We start from the raw sequence: 20,365 nt of genomic DNA, 5'->3' as shown, positions 1-20,365 counted from the left end.
TTTGAAGACAAGCTGACTCACCGGTATTATACGCGAGTCAACTCTGCCAGAGTCATGGAGCAATTGGAACAAGAGAACAGAGAACTAAAGGAAGAGGTCGCCAGACTTGGCGCTTTGATGGAGCAACTCCTTGCTGCTCAGAACCAGCCTGCTCAACAGCCAGCAACTCCTGTTCAGAGGACGGTTATATCTGAAGTCTCTACTTCAACGGTGCCAGTCAGTGCCCATCAACCCAATGCCATGCCTCCCGGTTTTCCTTGGGGGATGCCTCCAGGCTTCATGCCTGATCTGCCAGCTCCAACATTTGCTCAAATGCCGGCATCTAGCCCGGTCCCTGTTCCCGCTCCTCCTGTCGTGCATACCATGCCTAGGGTAGACGACACCATCTATCACTCTGAGGCGTCTGAGGGCTCAGATGTTCATGAAAAGATGGACGCAATGAACGATCAATTCCTTGAGTTGAGAAAGGAATTGAGGACTCTCCGTGGCAAAGATCTCTTCGGCAAGTCTGCAGCCGAACTCTGCCTGGTTCCCGGCGTCAAGATACCGATCAAATTCAAGGTCCCAGACTTTGAAAAATACAAGGGGAACACCTGTCCACTTGCTCACCTGGTCATGTACGCCAGGAAGATGTCAACACAGACTGATAATGATCAACTCTTGATCCATTATTTCCAAGATAGTCTGTCTGGTGCCGCGCTCAGATGGTACATGAGTCTGGACAGTGTCAACATCCGATCTTTCAACGACCTTGGCGAAGCTTTCGTCAAGCAATATAAGTACAACGTCGATATGGCGCCTGACCGAGATCAACTCAGGTCCATGTCACAGAAAGACAAAGAGTCGTTCAAGGAGTACGCCCAGAGGTGGCGTGAGCTGGCAGCTCAAATCACTCCACCGTTGGAAGAGAAAGAAATGACCAAGATCTTTCTGAAGACTCTTGGCTCATTTTATTATGAGCGGATGGTAGCAAGCGCTCCCTCTGATTTCACCGAGATGGTGAACATGGGGATGCGTCTTGAAGAAGGTGTCCGTGAAGGACGGTTGGCCAAAGATGATGGTTCTTCCTCTAAACGATATGGAGCGTTTAAGAGGAAGAAGGCGAAGCGCATGCGGTGCAGTCTCAGCCAAAACATAGAAGACCCTCTGTTCAGAGGAAGCCTGCACGACATACCAGTCATCAGCACCAGGTGGCTCACGTAGCACCTGTTTTCAAGGACAATACTCCTCAACGTCAGCAATATCAACCTCAACAGTATCAGCATCACCAGCAATATCAACAACCGCAGTACCAACAACAACAATCTCGTCCACAGCAACAGGCCTACCAGCCTCGTGGGAGTACGAGTAATCAAGCAAACATGGGTTATGAAAGGAAGAAGATCAGTTTTGATCCGATTCCTATGTCGTATGCGGAGTTATATCCCTCTCTAATAGAGCGGAAGTTGGTTTCTCCGAGAGATCCTCCGGCTATACCGGTCAACCCTCAGTGGTGGTATAAGCCTGATCTGCACTGTGTCTATCACTCTGGTGCTCCGGGCCATGACATTGAAAATTGCCTCCAGCTGAAGACTAAGGTTCAAGACCTTATGAGAAGTGGAATCCTGAGTTTTGAGGACTCGAGCCCGAACGTCACCAAGAACCCATTGCCGCCGCATGGGAAATCTGTGAATATGATTCAGGAGTGCCTTGGGAAATACAAGGTTAAGTACGTCAGCCACATCAGGCAGTCGTTGGTTGATTTACATAAGATGCTGTGTCAGTACAGCTATTTGGAGCATAACCACGACAAGTGCCGCGTCTGTTCAGTTAACCGCTTGGGTTGCGACCAGGTCCGCAGAGAGCTTCAGAGGATGTTGAATGAGGGTACCATTGAGATTCTGTAGAATCGCAATGTTGATGAAGTCGAACCTGAAGTGAATGTCATCTCACCAGTGTTCAAGCTGCCAGAACCCGTTGTTATTCGTTACAATAGCAACAAACCGAAGGCTTCCCCTTCTTTGGTCATTAAACCGGCAGGCCCTGTGCCTTATACATCTGATCGAGCTGTGCCATTCCGGTACAATCCTGTTGCTGTTCAAGATGGGGTAGAGGTTCCTTTGCCTTCCACTACTGTAACTCATATTGCTGATGCCAGTGGGTTGACCCGAAGCGGTCGTGTATTTTCTGCGCCTCCAAAGGCTACTGTTTCTGATACTGTTGAGCACCCTGTGGGGACCGCTGTGAATGTTCAGAACCCGACACTTGATGTTGCCAAACCCTCCTCATCCGTACAAAAGACTCCTGTTTCTTCAGTTGGCCCAATGGCATTGTTGATGAAGAATCTGATGAGATGCTGAGGCTCATCAGAAAGAGTGAGTACAACATTGTAGACCAGCTTCTACACACGCCCTCCAAGATCTCTATTCTTTCTCTATTGCTGAATTCAGAACCTCATAGGGAGTCTCTGCAGAAAGTCTTGGATCTGGCGTATGTTGATCACGACGTCACCCTTGAGCAGTTTGATAGTATCGTTGCAAACATTACCGCTTGCAACACTTTGAGCTTTTGTGACGCTGATCTCCCTGAGGAGGGAAGAGACCACAACATGGCTTTACATATCTCCATGAACTGCAAATCTGATGCAATGTCCAATGTGTTGGTGGACACTGGATCTTCTCTTAATGTATTGCCAAAATCCACACTCTCTCGATTATCATATCAAGGTCCTCCTATGAGGCAGAGTGGGGTTGTTGTGAAAGCTTTTGATGGGTCGCGCAAGACCGTGATTGGGGAAGTTGATCTCCCGATCAAGATAGGACCAAGTGATTTCCAGGTTACTTTCCAAGTAATGGATATCCACCCATCATACAGCTGTCTCTTAGGCAGACCATGGATTCACGAGGCTGGCGCCGTGACATCCACCCTACACCAGAAGCTAAAGTTTGTGAAAAACAAGAAATTGGTTGTAGTAGGGGGAGAAAAGGCTCTCCTGGTTAGCCATCTGTCTTCTTTCTCGTACATTGACGCAGAGGATGAAGTTGGAACCCAGTTTCAAGCTTTATCTATTGATGAACCAATCGAGAAGAAGTCTCCTTCATTCACTTCCTACCGAAATGCGAAGCTGGCCATTGAATGTGGTGCAGTTGCTGGATTAGGGAAAGTGCTTGAACTTGAAGATAATCGATCCCGGGCTGGCATTGGCTATGGTTCTAGGGCATGCAATGAGCAAGGTTTGTTCACAAGTGGAGGATTCATCCATGCTGATCAACCTGCAGAAGAGGAAGCTGCTGCTATCATTGAAGAAGAAGATGCAGAAGACTTGAACAATTTTGTTATTCCTGGTGGTGTCTGCCACAATTGGGTCGCTGTGGATGTTCCTACAGTTATCCATAGATCAGAGTAAATTGTTCACTTTGTTTAAAACCCTTCTCCCATGCCAAAAGGAGAAGTGATGACATTGTTGGCAAAGCATATATACAATGATGTTTTCATTCAATTTTCGCATTGTTAAACATTTGTTTTTCCTTTGTTTTCACTTTTTGCTTTTCTGCATGAAATCAGTGATCACAAAAAAACATAGAAACAAAAACAAAAATAAAAGCAAACATTTTTCATCTGCATAATGATTTGCTTGTCTAAATTCTGAAGTTTTTCTTAACTAAAATCATTATGCAGGTTGATCCTAAAACCCATTGAACATAATGATCCAACGCCATCTCCCAATTTTGAATTCCCTGTATTTGAGGCAGAGGAAGATGACGTTGAAGAGATTCCTGATGAGATCGCCCGTCTCCTTGAGCACGAAGAGAAGATCATTCAGCCGCATCTCGAAGACCTGGAAACAGTCAACTTGGGGTCTGAAGATTGTGTTCGCCTGGTGAAGATTGGGGCACTTCTCGAAGAGTCTGTCAAGGATGATTTGATCAGTTTGCTACGAGAATATTCGGACATCTTTGCTTGGTCCTATGAAGACATGCCAGGTTTAGATACAGATATTGTGCAACATTTCCTGCCTTTGAAGCCTGAGTGCGTGCCTGTGAAGCAGAAGCTCAGAAGAACTCATCCAGATATGGCAGTAAAGATCAAAGAGGAAGTTCAGAAGCAAATTGATGCGGGGTTTCTGGTGACTTCTACATATCCTCAATGGGTGGCCAATATTGTGCCTGTTCCTAAGAAGGACGGAAAAGTCCGTATGTGCGTTGACTACAGAGATTTGAACAAAGCTAGCCCAAAAGACGATTTTCCTCTACCACACATTGACATGTTAGTAGACAATACAGCCAAATTCAAAGTCTTTTCCTTTATGGACGGATTTTCCGGATATAATCAAATTAAGATGGCACCAGAGGATATGGAGAAGACAACATTCATCACACCTTGGGGAACATTCTGTTATCGAGTGATGCCCTTCGGTTTGAAGAACGCCGGAGCCACGTATCAACGAGCTATGACTACCTTGTTTCATGATATGATGCACAAGGAGATAGAAGTCTATGTTGATGATATGATCGCTAAGTCCCGAACGGAAGTTGAGCATATTGAGCATTTGTTGAAGCTTTTTCAGCGTCTGAGGAAGTTCAAACTTCGCCTGAATCCGAACAAATGTACTTTTGGAGTCCGTTCCGGCAAGTTGTTGGGTTTTGTGGTAAGTGAAAGAGGTATTGAGGTTGATCCTGCAAAGGTCAAAGCAATACAAGAGATGCCCGCACCCAAAACTGAGAAGCAAGTCCGAGGTTTTCTTGGCCGCTTGAACTACATTTCCAGATTTATATCCCACATGACTGCCACATGTGCGCCGATATTCAAGCTCCTCCGGAAAGATCAGTCTCATGATTGGACCGAGGATTGCCAGAAGGCTTTCGACAGTATCAAGGATTATCTGTCTGAACCTCCGATTTTGTCTCCGCCTGTGGAAGGAAGACCTCTGATCATGTATTTAACATTTCTTGAAGACTCGATGGGTTGTGTACTCGGTCAACAAGATGAATCAGGGAAGAAGGAGTTTGCTATCTACTACCTCAGTAAGAAGTTTACTGATTGTGAGTCTCGGTACTCTATGCTTGAGAAGACGTGCTGTGCTTTAGCTTGGGCTGCCAAGCGTTTGCGCCAGTACATGATAAATCATACAACTTGGTTGATATCCAGAATGGATCCAATTAAGTATATCTTCGAGAAGCCTGCTTTAACTGGGAGGATTGCCCGTTGGCAGATGCTGTTGTCTGAGTATGATATTGAGTATCGAGCTCAGAAAGCTATCAAAGGTAGTATCTTGGCTGACTATTTAGCGCACCAGCCAATTGAAGATCATCAGTCTGTTCAGTATGACTTCCCGGACGAGGAAATTCTGTATTTGAAGATGAAAGATTGCGATGAGCCTACACTTGATGAAGGTCCAAAACCTGGTTCCAGATGGACGATGGTGTTTGATGGCGCTGTTAATCAATATGGAAATGGAATTGGGGCAGTGATCATTACTCCTCAAGGTTCGCACATTCCGTTTACAGCAAGGCTAACTTTCAAATGCACGAATAATATGGCGGAGTATGAAGCCTGTATAATGGGACTTGAAGAATGCATTGACTTGAGGATCAAATATCTTGATGTTTATGGTGATTCAGCTTTGGTTGTCAATCAGATCAAGGGTGAATGGGAGACGAATCAGCCAGGTCTCATCCCATACAGAGATTATGCAAGGAGAATCTCAACTTTCTTCACAGAAGTTGAATTTTATCACATTCCTCGAGAGGATAATCGGATGGCAGATGCCCTTGCAACGCTTGCTTCCATGATAGTAGTCAGATGGTGGAATGATGTCCCCAACATTACTGTGATGCGCTTGGACAGACCAGCTCACATATTTGCAATCGAAGACGTGAAAGATGACAAGCCTTGGTATTTTGATATCAAGAATTTCCTCCAGAACCAGGTCTACCCGCCTGGGGCATCTGTGAAGGATAGGAAAACTTTGAGAAGGTTGTCAGGCAGTTTCTACCTCAGTGGCGAAGTGCTGTATAAGAGAAATTTTGATATGGTTTTGCTCAGATGCGTGGATAGACACGAAGCAAACCTGTTGATGACTGAGATCCATGAGGGTTCATTTGGTACTCATTCCAATGGACATGCCATGGCTAAGAAGATGTTGAGAGCAGGCTACTATTGGCTGACAATGGAGTCTGACTGTTGCAAGTATGTGAAGAAATGTCACAAGTGTCAAATTTATGCGGATAAGATTCATATTCCTCCGACACTCCTGAATGTGATTTCATCACCATGGCCTTTCTCTATGTGGGGAATCGACATGATCGGCATGATTGAGCCGAAAGCGTCCAACGGACATCGGTTTATTCTCGTAGCAATTGATTACTTCACCAAATGGGTTGAAGCCGCGTCGTACGCAAATGTAACCAGACAGGTGGTTGTGAAGTTCATCAAAAACCAGCTGATTTGCCGTTATGGTGTGCCAGAGAGGATCATTACTGATAATGGATCCAATCTGAACAACAAGATGATGGATGAGTTGTGCGCTGAATTCAAGATCGCACACCATAATTCCTCTCCTTACAGACCTAAGATGAATGGGGCTGTTGAAGCTGCTAATAAGAATATCAAGAGGATTATCCAGAAGATGACTGTCACTTACAAAGATTGGCATGAGATGCTGCCATTTGCTCTGCATGGATATCGTACGTCCGTACGCACTTCAACAGGGGCGACCCCTTTCTCCCTTGTTTATGGCATGGAAGCTGTTCTCCCAGTAGAGGTGGAGATCCCATCGATGAGAGTCTTGATGGAAGCCAAGTTGACTGATGCTGAATGGATTCAGAGTCGTTATGACCAGTTGAATTTGATTGAAGAGAAGCGGTTAACTGCCATGTGCCATGGTCAGTTATATCAGCAAAGAATGAAGAAAGCATTCGATAAGAAGGTCAAGCCTCGTGTGTTCCGAGAAGGTGACCTCGTGCTCAAGAAAGTTTTGTCTTTCGCGCCCGATTCCAGGGGCAAGTGGACTCCAAACTACGAGGGTCCATATGTTGTTAAGAGAGCCTTTTCAGGCGGTGCTTTGATGCTTACAACAATGGATGGGGAGGATTTCACTCGTCCTGTGAATTCAGATGCAGTCAAGAGATACTTTGCCTAAAAAAAAAAGTATATGCAAATGAAAAACAGAATAGCTCGCTAAGTTGAAAACCCGAAAGGGCGGCTTAGGCAAAAATGAGCGTCTCGGTGGAGAACCCGCAAGGGTAATTCAGGCAAAAATTAGAGACTTGAAAAAAAGAGAATATTTGCATCCCGCTAGATTGAGTACCTCATTCTGGGGCAATCTAGGCAAAAATTAGGGATTTGGCAAGTAACTGCATCCTGACAAGACTTTCTGGTTTATCAGTCGTCATTTCGTCAGAAGATTCTTGATTCGTCGTCAACCGAAGCTTCGGATACATCGAGATTCAAATTGGTAGAGAAAGGATCATTATGTTCAATGTAGCCCTCTTCCAATATATATCACTGATTTCAAATTTGTACAGATCTATGGAGTCTTGCCATTTGCAGACTACCATTCTATCAAATCAATTTGAGCTTTTTATCCAATTATTTGCGCTCTTATTTGTTCCAATTCAACAAATGTTTTGCATGTTTTAAATTGATAAAATGTCATTGTTTAAACAAATCAAATTTTTTCAAAATTGTTGTTTTATACAAAGTGAACATTCACAAGGTTGAAAGGATACTTAAGAATATCTCAGTGCTCTCCCGAGGGTGGCATGATTTCCAACAGGTAAGACATTTGTTCATATTCCTGACTTGGTTGTATCTTTTTTTTCTTCAGAGATGTTGTTGGGGTTGTTCCCCAGTATAGTCACAAGCAGAGTGTTGTTGAAGACTTCGTTTTCTCCAGCAGCAGTTTTCCCAGCATGGGTGTTTTCTTATAGAAGTTTCGGCGGTTGATGGTTTGTCATCTCGGTGCCCCGTTACTTTCTCCAGTGGGTCGCCTGCCCCAGACTTTATTTGTCTCCTCAGCGCAGTCATGAGTAGAGCTGTTATTAATATCCCCATCGGATTTGCGAGCAGAGTTGTTATCACTCTTCCCAGTGCAGTTGCCAGCGGAATTGTCTGTTTCCTCAGCACGATCGCTTTCTTTTTTAAGACTCGGTAAGTCAGCGGTTTGATACCCGATACTTTATCTTTTCCCCGGCGAAGTCGTCTGCGGAATTGTTGCTATCTCTCCATCAGAGTTTTTCTCTTCAGCAGAGCAGGATTTATTTTCCTACTCGATGCTTGATTGGGTTGACATCCCAGTATTGCATCCATCTTTTCCTCAGCGTAGTCTGCAGAAAGTTTGTTGTGGCAGTTTTGCCTGCTGAATACTCCTTCAATCCCCAGTATGGTCGGATGATGGCTCTAACATCCAGTGAACGGATTGATTTCCTGACTGTTTGTGATCCCAAGTGGATTGGTTTATTACAGAATCTACTTGTCGTGATCAGTTTGCTGTGTATTCTCCCCAAGTGGAGCGGTTCGTTGCAGAATCTACTTGTTTGATCTGTCCTCCCTCAGTGGCTTGTTCCCCAAGAGAGTAGCCGACAGTTTTCCCCAGTAGAGTTGCTTATGCAGTTAGATTCTACTTGGATGATTCATTCTCCCTCAGTGGGTTGTTCCCCAGTGGAGTTATGTGGATTTGCTTCTACAGCAGTTCGTGCTTGTGCAATGCACTTTTTATTTCTCAGTTGACACTGGGATCCCCTGCAGATATCTTGGGTTTTCCCTTGTTCCCCTACAGATTCGTCTTGGTGGCTGTTTTGCCCGTGGTGACTTTCTGTACCCTGATTGGTTTGTTTTCTGATATCTCTGATCCTCTGCTTCTTCAGCAGTACCTGCAGATCTTTGCTTTACAGCATATAGATCTCCGCAGATTGGCTCTCCAGTTGGTTTTTCCCCTGGAAGTATAATACCGGACGTTCGATTCCTGAACCTGGTTGTGTTAGAACTGTCTGTTTTGTCAGCATTCATCAAACATAAATCACGCATATTCATGCATATTCATAAAACATTCAGATATTCATGTTGCATTTCTCGCCATATATCTTTTGTTTGTCGTGTCTCCTGCTATGGTGATACAGATCTCTTTACAGATCTCCCCAAGCAGATGTCGGGTGTTTAAAATCTCTCCATATAGAGTCAACCCCATAAGCAGAAAATGTTGTCTTTCCTTCTGCAGTTCCCCACTGAGATATATCCTCGTGGACGACGGTTTCTTCCGTTTCCTCCCAACACATATATTGGGATGGATTTTCCTATTTGAGTTACATCCTCATTAGGACGTGTCTTGATTCAGTCTGTCTTTTCGGATCATTCCGGAATTGGCTATTTGTCAGATGTCTTGTGCTTCCCAGTGGGTTGTTCCCCAGCGGAATATCTTTTGGGCCTCTACCCACAAACCGGTAGTTATAAGTCCTACTTTTCCTGGCTTTCTTGGCAGAATCTGTGGTTATACACCTTTTATTCTCCAGCCAGAGTTTTGGTTTTCTACCTACTACCCGGTAGTTGTAAATCCTATTTTTCTGCTCTTCAGCAGTTTGTGGTTTGTTATAAACCCTATTTTGGTTTCCCGTGCGGATTTGTGATTTGTTCTATCCCCACGCGGAGTTGTTGGTCGTCTACCCCGTATTCGGTAGATGTAAACCCTAATTTTGTGGTTATCCCCACCAGATTTTGGCCCTCTGCTTACAAACCAGCAGACGTAAGTCCTATCTTTGCGGTTTTTCTACCTACAAACCGGTAGTTATAAACCCCGTTCTCTCCACTTGCAGAGTTAACTTTGTTGTTCATCCAAACCGATGACAATTCCCCCCTTGTGGTTATCTTCATCTAGTTCTTGATGTTGATTTTCCTTTGCTTGGATAAGTTGCTCAGATCAACACTTATATCCCCAGCAAGTCTTTTGTGGATAATTGCCGTATGCTAGCAATTTTATCCCCAGCGGGTCCTTTCACCTTTTGTCAGTGATTGTGTTCCCCGGATCATTGATTTTCATCAATGCATCCTCAGCAGATCGCCTTTCATTTACTCTTTTGTTGGTAATGTCTGTTGTTCCCTTTGATTGGTCATCATTGTATACCTATTCTGGTATCCCGATGCCTTTCTTTTCGGATTTTATCCTATAAACAACCTACAACCCGGTTAAGGATAATCTTCCATGCGAGGTTATTATTCACGTTTTGACGGCTATGAATAATATATCTCATGCGCTCTTTAGTTGGAATCCTTTGTTGATTTTCCCCAGCTGAGCAAGATTCGTATTCTCTGTAGAATCGAATATCCATCCTTTAACCAGTTTGTGTTTTGGATGATGAGTGTTTTGGAACACACACCAATTCACGTTTTTTTTTTCTTTCCATCCTATAAACAAGTCTGCTGTTCTAGCTTTCTTCAGGGTGATGAGTGTTTTGGAACACACACCAATTCACGTTTTTTTGTCCATCCTATAAACAAGTCTGCTGTTCTAGCTTTCTTCAGGGTGATGAGTGTTTTGGAACACACACCAATTCACGTTTTTTTCCATCCTATAAACAAGTGTCCTGTTCTAGCTTTCTTCAGGGTGATGAGTGTTTTGGAACACACACCAATTCACGTTTTTTTTCCATCCTATTGAACAAGTCTGCTGTTCTAGCTTTCTTCAGGGTGATGAGTGTTTTGGAACACACACCAATTCACGTTTTTTTGTCCATCCTATAAACAAGTTTGCTTTCGCTCTCTTCAGGATGATGAGTGTCTTGGAACACAAACCAATTCACGATTTCGGATTTTATCCTATAAACAACCTACAACCCGGTTCAGGATAACTTTCCATGCGAGTACATTATCTACGTTTTGACGGCTATAGATAATATATCTCATGCACTCTCTTGTCGAACACTTTGTTTTGTTTCCCCAACTGAGTAAGATTTGCATTCTTTACAGAATCAAATATCCATCCTATAAACAAGTTTGCTTTCTCTCTCTTCAGGATGATGAGTGTCTTGGAACACACACCAATTCACGTCTTTGGTCGGTCACCTGTTACATACCTACAACCCGGTATCCTTGGTGTTCCTTCCTGAGTGTGTTACCCTTATACCGGTAACATCTCATTTCTTTGTTGCTTCCTTAGTGAAGTCTTTCCTGTTGCTTCTCCCCAGGAGTCAACTTGTGTCTCTCCAATGGATTTATTTTCCTTTGGAATTCTTTTTCCCAGTGTGAGTCTTTCACTCCCCAGTGAGTTCTCCAGTCTTTTTTCTGTATTCCCTAATCAGAGTCGTGTCTTGTTCACGCTGTGTCAGTTTATCCCCAACTAGAGTCTTGTCAGAGTCTCTGTTCCTGGTGAGTGTATTACTCCGATGGATCATCTTTTCTTCTGTGTGAACCATATTCCCCGCAGAATTTGTGTCTTTTGCATGCATACATTTGCATCATGAGGTCTCTTAGGGACCAAAATTTGTCTCATTACTGTTATTTAAGCCCATTCTACCGCGTCGAGATGAAGATTTCTAAACTTCACTTCTCCGGCTAGAATGACCTTAAATAGGGGCATCTGTAAGACCCCAATTTTGGCCCTAAGATCCCTCATGGCCCATATCATATCATACCATGGCCTCAAGGATCACTGCATGCCCTAGTTCCTCTCCTAGTGGGTAGATGGCCTTGTGAGTTGTTTTTTTGATCACCAAGCATACTTTGCATTTGTATATCTTTGCTTTTCATATGTTTATCATTCAAAAAGTACAAAAATATTGTCAGTCTAACCTTGTTGCTTGCAGTTGAAGCAATCATCAGCAATTAGGTCAAAGACAGTCAGAAGTCAATCAAAGCAGTGGATGGTGGCCATTCTTGCAGAATTTGGGCACCATGATCAATAATCAAGAGTTCATATGACTTGGGACATCATTTGGAATCAAGGTCTCAAGGAATCAGGGTTTGGAATTCATCAGAAGTGGTTCAATCATGCAAAACCCTAGAAAAGTCAATAGGAAGTCAAACTTGGTCAACTATGGATTTAATCAGTGATTTGATGGATGGAATTGATTTGAAGGAGTTCATTCATGCTTATATAAGCCTCATATATCATGTCCAACCTCATCATGGAAGAAAATCAAGTCAAACAGAAAATTTCCAGAAATAGAAACTTGGCTTGTAATTCAAATTTGCCAAAAATGGAAACTTCTTGATCTTAAACTTACATCATGATACAAGCTCCAAATGAATTTTTGCCCAACATGAAAGTTGAAGATATTGTTCTCCCATTTCCAAAAAGTCCAAGAACTCTCAAATCCCATGTATGGTTGGCAAGATATGATCAATTCATTTTCACAATTTCATGAACTTCAAAAGGCCATATCTCTCAAACCATTTGGCCAATTTTGATGGGGTTTTTTCCTACAAGCTCCATTTGTTCCCCTCTTTCCAAAAATTCATTCATCATGTACCAAAACCTCACCATGCAAAATGCCATTTTTGGACTTGACTTCTTTAAATTCAAGTGTGTGCAAAAGTTGACTTTTTGATTTAGCAATTTTTAAACAATTTGGCCATTTGGGATCTGTTTTAGATGGCATTTGGAGCATGCTCAAGGCCCAAACTCGGCCAGACCTCACACCCTCCATGTGCATTGGTTCAAATTAGCAAAATGTGCAAATGGTTTCATTTAAGTTAAACATGCTTAGCACATCATTAACCAACAATAAACAGAAGTATTTAACATTATTTTCTGCCCATTTTCGAACCCTAGAGCAAGTAGCAGCCACAAACACACAGAAAAAACTCTCATTCTCTCATTTTCCATTTGGCTCGCTTTGCATTTTTTCTGCCAAAAACTCCAAAACCCTCGAGCATCCTTTGGTTCTTTCATCATCTGGCCAACATTTGAGAGCCTTTTGAACCATCAAACCCCAGCTGGAACTCCCTTTCGAGCTCTGTTTTCTCCAAAGCATAACAATGGCAAATCGAGATTTGAAGGATTCCAAGCCTTGCTGAGCTAATCTACCTCAAGTATCCATCATTCCACACCATAAGGAGGATCTGTTTGAGCTTGCATCTCCAAAACAACCACTGCTTCACACTTTTCTTCAAATCCAAGTACCATTAGTTGCTTAAGTTCTTTGAACTTGCTTTGCTTTGCTATTTAGCAATTTGCTTTTTGAGGTATAATTACTTTTTCTTCATGTAGTCTGGAGACCCGGCCTGTTATTTGGCCGGGCAAACTGTCTGAAGTCCTCCTTAAGAGGCAATGCTTGTGTGTGTTTAATTTTGTCCCAAGCAGGAAAAGTCCTTTAAATAAGGCAATTGGTAGATCAAAGGGATAAGCAACCTATCCCCTACTATTCTGTGAGTCTTCTCCTTGCTCCCATTACATGGTTGTAGCATTGAGATCAAAACCCAAGATCTATCGAGTCAATAATGTGGATAGAGTTCCTACTTTCTGAACTCCCACACTTTCTGATATTCAAATGCTCTCCCTGATCAGGGATAAGAGCAATGAGGCACACCCCTCATATCCTTTCATCTGCTTCACCTTAGCCTCTCAATGGCAAGGTTAAGAGCACCTGTGACCCTATTCCAGTTGGCCTCAGTGCCTAACCCTCTTGTATGAGCCTCCTTGTATGGTTATAGTGTGTGCTGATTGACTTCATTGATTGATTGTTTGCTTCCTATACACATGTTTGCTTGCTTGCTTTGTGCACTCATCATTAATTGCTCATCACTACATAATCATCTCATTTGTCTTTGTGACATTATCATTGTTGTTTACCCATTGAGGACAATTGTAAGACCATCCATTGGCCATTGCTCCTATGATATGGAAGAGAGTATAAGACCATCACCTTGGCCACTCATCTTGTCTCTGCTTGATGCATTTGTTTGATTGTGAGGATGCAATTGTAAGTCCCTGTAAGTTGGCATTTGCTTTCCTATGATCACATGTTGTTTTGTTTGTATGTGAGGATACAATTGTAAGTCCCTGCAAGTTGGCATTTGTATTCCTAGGACCATACTGTGGAGATTAGTGTAAGTCCATTGAGTGGCATCTGATATCCATTTCTGTTTCAGGAGACTGGTGTAAATCCATCTATTGGTATCCGGTATCCACCTTTTATTTCTTCGTTTGAGGAGATTAGTGTAAGACCATTGAGTGGCCTCTGATATCCCATTCTGTTTTAGGAGATTGGTATAAGCCCAGTGATTGGCATCCGATATCCGCTTTTGTTGACTTTCTTGTTTGTTTGTTATTATCCATTGCTCATTCCAAAGGACACACTTGAATCATCCTCTATATGATTTCAAGAAGTGAACCTTCTAAGAAGTTTTACAATCCATCTTCATCCATTCATCCTCATTATGTCCTAAACCTTTTTACACTTGGATTTCAAACTTGACATAGATATTGTGCAAACATCTTCATGTTTTTTTCAAATTAAAAACCTGGACCCCAAGTCCTTGACTTTTTTTCAAACTCCATTTCATAATACTTCTTTGAATTAATCTTAATCATACTTTGACCCTACTTTCACAATCACAATCAATTAACTTCACCCATTCACTTGTTTTGGCTTTGTCCATTGTTAATCTTTTCATGCATTAGCCATAGGTTTCAATTATCATTGTGGTTGATGTAAACCTCACCTTATCTTTAGTGAGTCGACAGTAAGACTTCCGTACTGAAAACAGGGCTAACCCCTCTAGTACGTCGAAGCTATCCTCGCATGGTGGATGTTGTTCCTTGGTCGAGTTTTCTCCCATTGATAATGAAAAGCCTCAGTGCTTGTGTTTAAAATTGAATCCACCAACTTTTGGAAGTCTTTTAGCCGAACTACGGCGTTTTGATCCTTACCTTTGATGGAAGGTACGTAGGCAACGGGTTCATCCGTTCGAACCCAATAATAAAATTGTATATTCTTTTCTCATCATCCCAATCATGTTTGCACAATACTTATGTCATAACAAATAACAATCTTTTACAACAAGTGTGAAAAGGGCTCCCTAGGAGTACCTAGGACGTAGTGGGTGCCTAACACCTTCCCATTGCGTAATTTACCCCTTACCCAGACTCTCTGATCTTTTTATTAGTTTTCTACGTGTAAAACTTCTTAGGCTTTTGTTCGCTTTTTAGCCAGTCCTTTGGATAAATAAAAGTGCGGTGGCGACTCGAAAATCATTGTATCCCTTGCTTATGGTTTAATCGATAGATCATATAGCGACGAATACACCGCTACAGGCACAACTTGCAAATTCATGCTCATAAAAAACTAGACAGAATAAGGAGCATTTTGCAAAAAATTGGGATGAAATTGGATCAATTTTCAAATTTATATGATTTTTTGAAGTTGATGGAAAAATTAAAAATCAAAATGGACATAGCATTGGAAAATAGGAGGGAAAATGTAAAAATGATGAAGCATTTGAAAATCTCGCTCGCTCAGACTCAAACCCGGTGCATATTCAAATTTTGGCGCTAAGCAAAACGACATCGTTTAGCCTAAAACCCTAGCGCCCAGAAATCTCAGAAATTGTAGCTAATCCTATGAAGAAATCATAGCTAATGCATGGCAAAACCGTAGCTAACCTGGAAACGCATGAAGTTCATCTTCTTCAGGATGAACTTCAAGAACAAATTCCCAGCAAATCCAAAAACGGTCCAGAAATCAACAAAACTAACACCAAACGAATCATCATCACATGCACATGCAAGATCCATAACCAAATCATGCAAAAACATCAAAACAAGTTCGGATCGAAGAAAATAAAACTTGGCATCAAACTTTCAATCATGCATATCTAGCTCAAAATAGCACCAAATCACACGATTCTTTCACCAGATTCATCAGGACAACAAGATCTACAACAATATAGCAATGGATTTCAAAATTAAGAGATGCGAATTATGACCTCTTGAAGTGCAGCAAGCTGAAATCGTGCTATCCAAGGCTGGTAATGGTTCCAAACTCTTCTGCAATGCTTATGGAGAGGATTGATGGAAAAAATGAAGCTCAAACAAGCACGAATCCAGTTAATTTTGAAATCTCCATTGATGCTTCAAGCTTCGTGTATGGTTCAATATGGCACCAATTGCTTCAATTCCACGTTCAAACTTGCTCAGAAATGCTTCCTCATCATGAATCCATCCATAGAAATCTCTTTTGTGTGAAGAATTTGGAAAAAAAATTGAGAGAAAAAATTTGGTTGATTTTGAATCTAGATCTGAAAATGGATGTTAATGATGAATGCAATTATGATTAACAATATATAGGTCCTGCTAATGATGTTTAAAACCTGTTTAAGCCTAATGCAATTGAAATTATCAAATTATGAGGTGTGTGTACAAAAATGGTTTTTCACCTCATGCACTCCAAAACCTCTTAAACAAGGCCCATGCAAGCTTATGGATTGGTATTTTATGCATATGATCAACCAAATTGATTTTATGAAATTTCTCTTCAAAAACTTCATGAATGGGCACATGATCATGCAAGGGAAATTCATGCCATGTAATGAGATGTTTGGAAACTACAAGTCATGAGGAGAATATTGCAAAAAGAACCACTCATTTTGGAGCTTTGGTTCAAAAGTTATGCCCATTTGAATTTTCAAGCACACTTTGCCATGATTGGATCATATCTCCTCAACCACACATTAGAAATTCATGATCTTAGACTTTTTGGAAATGGGAGAGAAAGATATACAACTTTCATGTTAAACAAAATTTCATTTGAAGCTTTCTTGATGATGTAATATTAAGTTGAAGTTGGTCCAAAATCTTTCCATTTTTGGAAAGTTCAAATTATAGGTCACTTGCTATTTTTGGAAATTCTTGACCTGACCTCAAATTCTTCAATGTGAGTGTTTGAAATGTCAAATGAAACTTGTTTGAACATGAATGAAGTATTTCTAATCACTTCCCACCTCCAAATCCACAGTTGACTTTGCAATTGACTTTCTAGGTCTTCAGATGACTTGAAAATGTTCTGATGAGATTCAAGCATCTACCATGTGTGTACACGCATTGACTAGGGAACATGATGGAGTGCGCGTTTTGTCCATCAGATCTGCCACCTCAATTAATGAGGGAGATCTAATGGCCTTTGTTTTTTTTTGTATTTTCTTATTTTTTTATTTAATTGCTTTATTTTGTTTAATTCATAATAATTTCATTTTTAATCCAAATAATATGGGCGTTTCACCAAAAATCTTTAAATATTTTTCTTTTCATTTTCTAAACTAAAATTATTTTTTGGATTAACTTTGATATTTTTCATGAATTAAATGTTCTTGTGCATATTTTTAATTGTTTAAAAATACTTCTGACTTTTCAAAAATCATGAAATTTTTTGTCTAAGGTCCTTTGACCTTGTTTGACCTAGGGTAAATCTATTGGCCCTTTATTTGGTTTTTTGAAGAGATTTTAGGTTTTGACCAAATTAAATTGAATTTAAATGCATTTTTAATTTGATTTTTAATTGATTAGTTGTGTAAAAATTATGTTGAGCCATTTTTATGGTCTTGTGATGTTTGGCTATTTGTTAAGGTCTTGGTCAAGGTTGATTTGACTTTTGGTTGGATTAAAATCATTGGACTTAGGAGATTGATAAAATGTACATTTCATCTCCCAAAATGATCGAAAAATTTTAATTTGACGAAAGTCCTCCCATGACCAATTTGTGTTTCTCTCATCTCCCATCCCTCTTCATCTTCATCCCATTCTTTCCCATCCCTCTCGTTGACCAATGAAATCTCAAGATCCTAAGGCTAATTGGTTCATCAATAACCTTGTGTTAGATGAATCAATACAAGTATGGATGAGATAGGTCCATCCATTTTGATCTTTTCTTTTAGTGTGTGGTATGTTTTAGTAGTTTGGTTCATTATACCAAATCTCTAACATGCATTAACACCTAAATTTTTATTGCCCGACCTGAGATAGTTGTGACTTCTACATAAGTCTAATTACGATTGCTTAACATAGAGCTAAATTTGACCCAAAAGGCATAACATTCTAGTAAGTGAGATTGTAAGTCTCCCACCTTTCATGGTATTGTGTGGAAACTTGGCCTTTTTCCCTTCCTTTGGAAGATGTCTTGGTTCAAGGATCTATGCTTGTGAATAGATGGTTGAGTGTTCTCCAATAAATAACTTAATCAATTGAAAATCAAAACACCATTAACATATAATTAACTTTGACTAACATTTGACTAACTCTTATTAACTTTCCTTTACTTTCAAGTCATTTACTTTATGCAATTTAATTTTTAGTCATTTACCATTCATTGTCATTTACATATCATTTAACTTGTTTATGTTTATGTCATTTTCACTTTGCTCACTTGAGCCATATATTGTGATTGTATATATTTGTTGGTGTATTTTGTTTGTGCTCATGGTCTTAGGACCTTAAAATACCTAATAAACAACAAAAACCCTAAAAAAATGTTTGTGTGGACTATTGGGTTTGATATGAACTTTTGGACTTAGGATTAGGCAACATTCCATATGCAAAAGGACTTGGCCAATGCCAACATTTATAAGACCAACTATTGTGATTTGAGCTTTCATCTGATGCAAGTATTGGGATTCACTTGAATTCATCTGCAACATGGTCTTGATACAATTGCTATTTTGATCTTGTATCTAATTCTTTATTCTGAGTTAATCAAGGAGTATTTCATCTGATACATGAGAAGACAAAGAAGACTGCTAACTATAGGATTTGCTTTCTTGGATGTGGCCATCTTTATTTGATGCCTTGTTCTTCATGATGTCTGAAATTTCTAATTGTTTGCTGATTATTGCTTGATTCAAAGTCCAAAGGGAAAGTGGGTTTTGTTGATTCTAAGTGTTGGCAGCAATTTTGGTAAAACAAAGAGTGTTCACAAGATGTTATGTGTGATGTCTTAACATGAGATATCCTATGTACCTGCTGGAGTTCAAGAACATGTTCATGCAAGATTGTTTCAGAATGCCACATACAATGCCATGGCTTCTGATATTGGATGTACCTGCTGGAGCTTAAATGAAAGACATGTTCATGCAGGATTGTTTCAGATGACATACACAAGGTCATGGCATCTGATATGGTTGTACCTGCTGGAAGTTATAAAAGGAATTATTGGATTATGCAGGATTTTTCCAGGATGTCAGACCCGATGTCATGACATCCTGTACACAGAACATTCAGTGTGAATGTCTGGTGTTTTGTGATTGCACAATTAATGGCAATCTATGTATGATTGAAGATCTGATTTGCAGGAGGATTCGATCATGGATTACAACCTGATTTACTTATTTTCCAAGGAGATCTAACTAGCTTTCATAAGAAGATTTGATTGGAAAATAGATTTAGGGTTTTCAAGATGTCCAAGCCCAGCAGAAAGCTTCTATAAAAAGGGACTTAGAAAACCTGTTTTACAACACAACCAATACTGAGCGAAATATAGAGAGAGAGCTAGGATTTATGTCTGTTTAGTCGTAAGACTTGTAAGCCATTCAAGTCATATTTTGATGATTGAATTAGACTGATTTGTGGTTGTAATTTGTCACTATAAAGCTGTTAAGCAAAAGTGTGTGTCTACTTTATCAAAGCTATGAAGCAAGATCAAGTGTGTGTATTCTTGATCAAAGTTGTAAAGCAAGATCAAGAGTGTGTCTTCTTGATTGACACTGTGAAGTAAAATCAAGAGTGTGTTATTGAAAAGTGTTTTCTTTTCTCAAGGGATTGTTGTTTAAGATCACAGGTGTGATTGTAGGGAAGTGAGTGGGTTCTCATATCTAAGAGTGCTTAGGTAGAAATTGCACGGGTAGAGATTAGGTGAGAAAGACTGTAACTTGTTGAAGTGTACGGAGAGTCTTTGAACTGATTCTATTTTAGTGAATTTCCTTCCTGGCTTGGTAGCCCCCAGATGTAGGTGAGTTGGACCGAACTGGGTTAACAATTGCTTGTGTATCTTGCATTACTATTCTCTATCTTTATTCTGTTTACATTACTCAAATATTAGTGTCATGACATTACCTTCGACTTCTCATATCTGATACTAGAATTTCAATTGGTATCAGAGCAGGCATCCTACTCTAGTTCTGGGTGAGATCTAGGGGCAATACTTTCTGGTACAATGGAGAGAGATGGAGGATCTGTTCACAGGCCACCAATTTTGGATGGATCTAACTATGACTATTGGAAAACTCGAATGGTAGCCTTCTTAAAATCTCTGGATAATAAGGCTTGGAAGGCTGTGTTAACAGGATGGGTTCATCCAGTAATTACTAAGGAAGGAGCACCCACAAGTGACAAAAAGCCTGAAGAACAATGGTCCAAGGAGGAGGATGATCTAGCCCTTGGAAATTCTAAAGCATTGAATGCAATATT

Source organism: Lathyrus oleraceus, chromosome 7 (genome assembly GCF_024323335.1).
Source record: "Lathyrus oleraceus cultivar Zhongwan6 chromosome 7, CAAS_Psat_ZW6_1.0, whole genome shotgun sequence".
Taxonomy (NCBI): Eukaryota; Viridiplantae; Streptophyta; class Magnoliopsida; order Fabales; family Fabaceae; genus Lathyrus; species Lathyrus oleraceus.
This window is presented reverse-complemented; position numbering follows the sequence as displayed.